Here is a 9,525-nt window from a genome sequence, read left to right as displayed (position 1 = left end):
CAGTAGAGGGGGTAGAGAGAGAAGAGGGGAGGGGAGGGGAGGGGAGGGGGGAAAGTAGAGGATAGGAAAGGTAGCAGAACAGGACAGTCACTAGTATGGCAATATGTAAATCAATGGATGTGTAATTGATGTGATTCTGCAATCTGTATATGGGCTAAAAATGGGAGTTCATAACCCACTTGAAGCAAAGTGTGAAAGATGTTATATCAAGAACTATGTAATGTTTTGAACAACCAACAATTAAAAAAAAAAAGAAAACAGTAGAGAATGATATCAATTAATTTGCAAAAATATTTTAATAAATCAAATTGTAAAATAGAAAAAAAAAACATAAGAGCCTTTAAAGCACACTGCATGTCTAAACCATAGTAGTTAATTCCATGTTTAACTCCTGGATCTTATGCTAGTCCCCTAGGATCATCTTCCAATAACGTTTCTGTTACTGAGCGCTCTGTGCAGAAGAGACCCATTAGAAGTCATTCAGCAGTCGGTGTCTATCTTTCATTACTTAATCCTAGAGTAATGGTTCCAAAATCTGATTAATCATTGGATCACTAAGATCTACTTCCAGAGATTGGTTTGCAGATAGTGTCCTTGAGGGCAGGCATTTGAGTGTGTTTCATTCACTGATGTATTCTAAGTGCCTAGAACAATACTAGACACATAGTGGGTACTCAATAAGAATTTGCTGAATGAATGACTGGGTTGGAACATGCAGGAATTTTTGTAAAGCTCCTAAAATGGAGCCAGGCATAGTGGCATGCACCTATAGTCCCAGTTTTCCAGGAGACTGAGGCAGAAAATCCCTTGAACCTGGAGTCAAGGCCAGCCTGGAAAATATTAAAACTAAACAAAAATAAAAAAACAAACAAAATAAAGCACTAAAATGATTCTGAGGCACAGTCACTGTAGTAATTAATACAACTAATGTCAGTCCATCATGTATCCTTCACTCCACATCAATGAATGATATAAAGAGATGGGAATAGCCTTTAATGTCACACTCAAGAAAAAATGTACTATTTGGTTTTGAAGTAAGTATTCTTCAGCAGCCTCACATTTAAAAGTGGGACAGTCTCATCAAGCCTGAGAGGACCAATAGGAGTTCACATAATAATATATTTAATGGATCTAGCAACAACCCTAGTATATAGCAGGTGTTAAATATGTTAGTTGCTCTTCTTCCTTTTCCCCCAACTGATAAAGAAGATGAAGATCATCTAGTATGAATTCCTAAATTGGATCCTATGATTCCCCTAAGAAACCCTGTTTATATCTAAATATCTGTTCTTTCAGCTGTCCATACCTTCCTAAAGCTAACTCTTTGATCCATGAACAGGGACTCTATACTTGTTTTTTCTTCTTCAGCACTTTATTTTCTCCTTATCCATATATTTTTTGCTTTCAAAATGCAAAGATTTTCCTCATATTAAACAAAAACTGTCTGTCTACCACTCCATTTCATTCCACTCCTCCTTAAAAACGTCTGACTTTTCTTCATTAGCCTCCTAAATCCATGACAGTATGCCTTTTAAAGGCTCCAACAAACAAAAACTGCTTCCTTAGAGGACAGGGACTATTTTTCACCAAAGATCTTTTGTCTATTTTCAATCTTCTCTCGGTATGATTTGTGCTATTGATATCTCCCTTTCCTTGAAATACTCTCTCCTTAGCTTGTCATCTTCTTATCCAGTTATGCACCCTCTTCTTTAATATGAATCTTTCTTTCTCATTTGAGTTCCCAGTCTTAGTGCTCTTTTTTGTTTGTTTTCTCCCTAAAAAGTTTTCGCTTTTTTCTGTGTAAAGGTCATTGTATTTTATAATAAAATTACTTTTTTAAATTGATTTTATTTTTTAAATACACGACAGCAGAATGCATTACAATTCTTATTACACATATAGAGCACAATTTTTCATATCTTTGTTTGCATATAAAGTGGGTTGACACCCAATTCATGTCTTCATACATGTACTTTGGATAATGATGTCCATCACATTCCACCATCCTTGCTAATTCCCTGCCTCCTTCCTTTCCCTCCCTCCCTTCTTCCCTATCTAGAATTTATCTATTCTTCCCATGTTCCCCCTCCCTACCCCACTATGAGTCAGCCTCCTTATTCAGATAAAACATTCCACATTTGTTTTTTGGAGATTGGCTAACTTCACTTAGCATTATCTTCTCTCCGCCATCCATTTACCTGCAAATGCCATGATTTTATTCTCTTTTATTGCTGAGTAAAATTCCATTGTGTATATATACCACATTTTTTTATCCATTCATCCACTGAAGGGCATCTAGGTTAGCTCCACAGTTTAGCTATTGTGAATTGTGCTGCTATAAACATTGAATACAATTACTTTTTAATCTCATTTTTTTGGGGAAGGGGGGTAGTCCTGGGAATTGATCTCAGGGGCACTGGACCACTGAGCCACATCCCCAGCCCTATTTTGTATTTTTTATTTAAAGACAGGGTCTCACTGAGTTGCTTAGTGCCTCACCATTGCTGAGGCTGACTTTTGGTACTTATAAATATACAAAAAGGGATAATTCACTGTGATGTATTCATGTATATGTACATAGCATAATTATGTCAGTTTCATTTGCAGTTCCTCCCTTTCCCTCTTCCTCCCCCGAATCCTCTATTTCTCCTCCACTGATCTCCCCTTTATTTTTATGGTATCTGCTCCCTACCTACCCCCCATTTTTTCCTTTTTTTGCTCTAGCTTCTGCATATGAGAGAAAACATTCCAGTCTCTGACTTTCTCATTCTATTCTATTTCACTTAGCATGATTTTCTCCAGTTCCATCCATTTATTACCAGTAAATGCCATAATGTCATTCTTCTTTATGGTTGAGTAAAAGTCCATTGTGTACATATACCACATTTTCTTTATCCATTCATCTGTTGATACTTATCTGTGTTAGCTCCCTAACTTGACTATTGTGAATTGTGCTTCTATAAACATTGAGGTGGTTGTATCATTACAGTATGCTGAATTTAGTTCTTGTGGGATAGCTGGTTCATATGGTGGTTCTATAAAATAAAACTACTTTTCAACTCTGATCTTGCTCCAAATCTTTGGTTAGGCAAAATTCCCTTTGGAACATTTCATTTCAAAACAAATAAACAGGTCTGCCTGAAACACATGAAATTGTGTTTTCTCTTAAAAGATCTACTTCCAAATTCTCAATTTTAATCAGTGACACCAAACTTTAACCAACAATTCCACATCCATGAATTCAACTAATCTCAGACAAAAAATATTGAGGGGGAGGTGTCTGTTTTTCTTATCCCCCAAACAATACAATATTAACCATGCACTGAATAATGATGTTTTGATCAATAATAGCTCACAAATACAATGGCGGTCCAGATCATACTGGGACTAAAAAATTCCGTTGCCTTGTATTTATACTGTAACTTTTCTATGTTTAGATATGTTTAGACAAATATTTATCATTGTTATAATTGCCTATAGCATTCAGCAGTGTACAAGTTTGCAGCCTAAGAAAACAGGCTACAAATGTGGGTCTGTGTAAGTACATTCTATGATGTTCACACAATGATTAAATCACCTAATGACATATTTCTCAGAACATATCCCATCATCAAGCAATGAGTGACTCTATCTACATTATAAAAGGCATTATAAGTAACAGAGATGATTGGAAGCATACAGGAGGATGTGTAATAGGTTATATGTAAATAGTACATTGTTTATATGTGACTTGAGCATCCTTGAATTTTCCTATCTTTTGGTTGGGGGCAGTCCTGAAACAAATCCCCCATAGATACCAACAGAGAACTGTACCATTTCCTACTGACAACCGCATCACATCCAAACTGTGGGTCCTGGTTTTTATAACTCTGTCTTCTTCACTGACCAGTCTCACCCATCTACTTCCACCTATGTACTGTTATAACACATGGAGGAACAGGGTTAACTCTTCCCTCCTCTCCAATTCAAATAGGTTCTTCCCCATGCTCCTTATCAACAAGTTCACTTTTTTGCCAAATTCACGCTATTCTCTCATTGATATACCCTTTCCACTTTGTTCTGCTTACTCAAATCCCACCAACCATTTAAAGTCCAGGGCAAGTTTGTCCTCATCTATAAAACCTTCCCAGATTTCTAGCTAATACTAAACCCTTTCTATACTCAACTCTAACTACTTGATAAACTTGCTATATAATCTCTTTTCTCTCATATATTATTTAGTGTTTTTTCATTAAAATAGATCCTTATTTGATTTTTTTTTCCACTTAAAAGCCTAAACTATTTTTCCCCCTGAACTTCTAACTGAGTGTTCCCTTTCTATTTTCCTCCCAACCATCAGGCTTCTTAAACAACTAGTTTACACTCACTGTTCCCTCTTCCTCATTTCCCATTTACTCTTCAACCAGCTGTCATCTAACTTTCATTTCTAAAAACTGCTTACACCAAGATCACCAAAAGACTACAATGCCAAACCTAATGAGTCTGTAGGAAATACCTGTTGTTTGGCCCTTCTGGTAATAATACCCCATTTTTCTTTTGGAGAGCTATCTGCTCCATCTCTGAGTTCTGATGGAACTTCATACTGGCTCACCTCAGGGGTGGGAATGTAGCTGACCAATAACACTTTTACACAAAAAAGAAAGCTGGCTGGGTCTAAGTTAATCCCACAGACTAACATGATCCCAGAAACTTCTGTTCTCAGACATTCCTGAGACTTCAGTATTCTGCCTTCTTTCATTTCATTGAGTTTATCCGGTATGTACCCATAAGTCCCCATTTTCAGCTTAAGTTAGCCAAATCAATGTCTATTGTTCACAACCAAAAAGAACTGGTCCTCAAAGTGGTACAGAGGTAGAAGTGGTTATCTCTCACAGTTACTTCACAATTTTCCCCGCTCTGGCCCTTCTCATAGCTAATATGAGAATGCTTTCACCAGGAAATCCCAAGATGGCTTCATTAATAGGGAAGTAAGGCTATCTGTGTCTCCTCGTGCAGCCAGCCAATAGATAAAAGGGAAATTACAAAGAGCACATATAGAAACTGGAGGAATCTTAGGGTACCTCTTTGTACTAAGACTAGCAGTGAAGTTACCAGAAGATGACAGTTTTTCAAAAAGGCAAAATCTTCAAGGGCTCAGACCCTCAGAAACAAAAGTTTGTAAACCACATCTGTATGACTCCAAAGTCTACGCCTTTAACACTCCACTTTCTAGTGATATCAATCTACCTGCAGGTACTTAATCAAGGAATGTCTTTCTCATTTCCGTGCTTTTGTACTGTTCCTTTGAATTGAATGCCCCTATCGATTCTCGATTCTCTAATGGGAACTTCTACTGTCCTCTTTTGAAACTTTCTCTGATCCCTAGAAGTTGGATTAGATTACCCTTCTCCATAGTTCCAAACATCATGACATAAAGTTTTAACATGAAATATACTCTATATGCTAATTAGTTTTCCCCATTAGCTATAAGCTTCTAAATGGTAGAAATCACATATATTATATTTGTGTTCTCAACATTTAGTACTCAGTACTAAGTGTAATCAATGTCCTTTGAAAGAATATCTAGTCTTTGCTAATTTTTCAGTATAATTATTACATCATAGATCTTGTGTACATAGGTTTAATTTAGCATCTTATGTAGTATTCCCCAATTCTCCCAATAAGTCTGAAAATATCTTATGAGTCAAGTTTACTACTTTATGTCTTCTGTATTCTCTTTAGCACCTAATGGTGTTGGGCACATGGTAAGTATTCAATAAATACTTGATGAACTGAATTAAAAACACAGTATTAGCACATTAATAGGAGTAACTTATCATGTCCTACTGATCTAATTAAAAGATCTGGCCTTCTGAAGTACTGCAATTGTACCCATATGGCAAATTTAATGAGAAAAAGAAAAATTATCCAATTGGACAGTTAACAGCTTTTCTCTTAGCAAGAATTCCACAAATATTTTATGGATAACAAGCTCAGAGCAAAAGATTCAAGGTGCATATGTCTGTGCACACTGGATAGAAGATTATATATTTAAGGGATCTGTCACAACTTCAATTACTTAGACAATTACTTACACTCTACTAATTCTTAGTAAATCCATAGTAGAAGTACAGAACATCATATTTAATAGCAAAGGTAATGCCAATTCAACCTATGCTAAATATATATAAAGTTACGTTTGAATAATATATAACCTGGAAGTCATTTACTCATTTAACACACATTTATTAAGTGCCTGCTAATGACAAGTGCAACTTTAGGTCCTGAAAATACAAAGGTAAAGAACACAGACCTATGTTTGTTGGGTTCTAGCTCTTCCACACTGCACTGTATTTAAGAATATAATGTAAACCATATCCACCAATGCGGAAGAACTGGGGTTGGGGGCAGTGGTAAAAATCTGGAGGAAAAAGTAGATAAACACATACTTATGACAATGTGATAAGTGCTAATGGAGAAATACATGCAAGTTGTTAAGGGGCAATAGAAAATAACCTACTGAATAAATTAGTAAAATATAAGAAAATAACTGACATCTACATATGAATTCAATATTAGTAAGGTATGCAGAGAGAAACATTGGGGACTTAATCAAGATAAGTTGGAGCCTAATGAAACATGTATACATAAGAAGTTAAACGATACCATGCTTGCACACTAAGGGAATCTTTTAAATGATATGTATTATGAAAATTTAAAGAGAGCCAATCACTAAGAACTAGACTAAGCTGTCTGGAAAAACCTTCATAAAAGTATAATCAAAACTATTGCTGGTGAGGAGGGAGATTACAGAGAGAAGGACCAATATCCTTATAATGGCAATGTTGTTAACAAAAGCAGGAATCTCAATTGTGTGTGTGTGTGTGTGTGTACACACACATACACACACACACACACACACACACTGAGGTTGTTCCAAAGGTTCACAATGGAACACAGTAGGGGCACACAGTGAAGACCTGCATTAGAAAAACTATAATATTTGCCTAGCAATTTGTATATTATTCTAGAAGTATGGGAATTTTCAGCCCTAGTACTGTTGAACAGAATCACTGGACATTTTTAAAAGATGTGCTCAAGGTCAAAAGTAACCTTTACTCCAGGTCAAAAGTAACCTCTGAGCTGGGTATAGTGGTGCATGCCTACAATCCCAGCAACTCAGAGGCTAAGGTAGGAGGATCATGAGTTCAAAAGCCAGCTTCAACAACAGTGAGGCACTAAGCAATTCAGTGAGACCCTGCCTCTAAATAATATACAAAATAAGGGTTGGGGATATGGCTCAATGGTTGAGTGCTCCCAAGTTCAATCCCCAGTAGCCCCCCCATCCTCCAAAAAAAAAAAAAAAGGGCTGGGGATTTGGCCTAGTGGTTATGTGCTCCTGGGTTCAATCACTGGTGGTTAAAAAAAAAAAGAAAAGGAAAGAAAGAAAGAAAGAAAGAAAGAAAGAAAGAAAGAAAGAAAAGGAAAGGAAAAGAAAAAGAAAAAAGAAAGAAAAGAAAAGAAAAAAAGAGTAACTTCTGGGGGGAAATGTCATGAGTCTTAAATTTTAAAGTCACACAAGGTGATGTGCGGTATAGTTTGAAAACCACTGGGATAGACAACAGAAAGATAACATATGTGAGATATGGTTAAGACTCAAGCTTGACTTAAGACTGTTTTTAAACGACAGTGTTGGGCTGATTACCTGTTGAAAGTTATCTTCTAAGCTAAGTTAAACAGTCTGTTTTCTTCATGTTTCTTCCCCTGGTTGACAGGCAAAGCTATGAATACAGAAAAAGAATCCACCAGCTCATAAACAGCTAGTTCACTGGCTGTATGGTCTGCAACTTTAGAAATTCACTTCTGTGATTTCAATTCTAAGCTCCCTTTGCATCCCTGCAGTGCAGTGCTTTCTTATTTGGGAATGTTCTAGGCTGCACCCATGTGCAAATTTTATAAAACTCTCAAATACAAAAAGAATCTAATACCAAAGGATACAAAAGTCATACTGCTTAGATTACAGCAAAATGTGAGATAAAGTATTCATTCTTGCAGTGCTTGGAAACATTATATCACTCCTGGTTTCAGAAGTCCAATGATTACAATGTACTTTACTTATTCTGTAACAAATACTTTCAGAGCACTTCAAATAAAAGGAAACACATGTATCCTACATAGCAACTCAGACATTAAACTAGAGTCCTACAAGGGGAGGAAAAAGGCAAGACGATAAAGAGTGTGACAGCCTGTTGATCTTTCAAAAAGCAAGTCTTTTTGCTTAAAGTAAACGTGGGGAAATGCTCCAGGGTCACTATTCCTCACCATAATTTTCACTCAAGAAATCTGGACATTGTTTATAAGTAAGCAACTAGGGCTGGGGATGTGGCTCAAGTGGTAGCGCGCTCGCCTGGCATGCGTGCAGCCCGGTTCGACCCTCAGCACTACATACAAACAAAGATGTTGTGTCCGCCGAAAACTAAAAAATGAATATTAAAAATTCTCTCTCTCTCTCTCTCTCTCTCCCCCCTCTCTCTCAAAAAAAAAAAATAAGTAAGCAACTATATTCTTTTTTTATTAGTTGTTCAAAACATTACAAAGTTCTTGACATATCATATTTCATACATTTGATTCAAGCAGATTATGAAAAGCAGATTATGAACTCCCATTTTTACCCTATATACATAATGCAGACTCACATCGGTTACACATCCACTTTTTTACCTACTGCCATACTAGTGTATGTTGTATTCTGCTGCCTTTCCTAACCTCTACTATCCCTTTACCTGAAAAGTTGGTCAAAACTGTCTTGCTTTGTGCGGTGTTAGTACACTGTATCTGCTTGGCAGAAATGTTATCTGCACATCAGTTAGGATTTGGTATGTGGGCTTATTATTCGTTTATTTCCAGATAAAGTAAATGAATACAAAAACCCATAACACAGCGTAAAAGGGTGGGTTGGGTTGGAAGAGTGAGTAGGAGAGAACTCAACAATCAAACTGGTGAACCTAAACAAGGGCCCAGAAACCTCGTGTTTCTTAGAGAAATAAAGAAACAGATTGAAGAGTTGATCATCTGCTTATACCCCTCTTATTCGGAAAGCAAAAGATAGATAGGCTTCTAAAAAGAAAATGCAAGCCTTAACTCTTCGACATAGGGGTGAGAGTTAAAAAGCAAGCCATACGACGACTTTGACGAGGGGTCCAAAGGAAAGTCTGAGGGCAAGGAAAGAAGGGGAGATGAAGAAGGCAAGAAAAGGTGACTGAGGCAGGCAAAGGCCATCCGGTGTGAACCGGGCTGCCAGGCTCTTTATGCACCCAGGACCACATGGGGCCTCTCTCGACCAGCGCGCGTCTGTGGGCCGGGGCGCAGCAACCAGCCTGGCACCGAGAGCGCCAGGAAGACTGGCTGAAGAGGGGTGCGCGCACCTCCAGCGCTCGCACGGGGCCCGGCTCCGCACACAGGGGTCCCCAAGAACAAGGCACACTTAGCTCAGCCCTCGCCTCTGGGAGCAAAGAAGGGGGTGGGTGGAGCTGAGCCCGGAGCCGC

General features: G+C 37.6%; 1 protein-coding gene across 1 annotated transcript in view; it reads right to left on the bottom strand.

Moving 5' to 3' along the window:
* The window catches only part of Usf3 (upstream transcription factor family member 3), a 46,342-nt gene extending 38,267 nt beyond the window's left edge, over positions 1-8,075 (bottom strand). The window contains exon 1 of the mRNA XM_015478505.2: positions 7,685-8,075. The gene's annotated coding sequence lies outside the window, so the exon portion shown is untranslated. The remainder of the gene's footprint in view (positions 1-7,684) is intronic.
* Between the last annotated feature and the right edge of the window lie 1,450 nt (positions 8,076-9,525).

The sequence above is a fragment of the Marmota marmota genome, unplaced genomic scaffold (assembly GCF_001458135.2).
Source record: "Marmota marmota marmota unplaced genomic scaffold, marMar, whole genome shotgun sequence".
Classification (NCBI taxonomy): Eukaryota; Metazoa; Chordata; class Mammalia; order Rodentia; family Sciuridae; genus Marmota; species Marmota marmota.
This window is presented reverse-complemented; position numbering and strand designations above follow the sequence as displayed.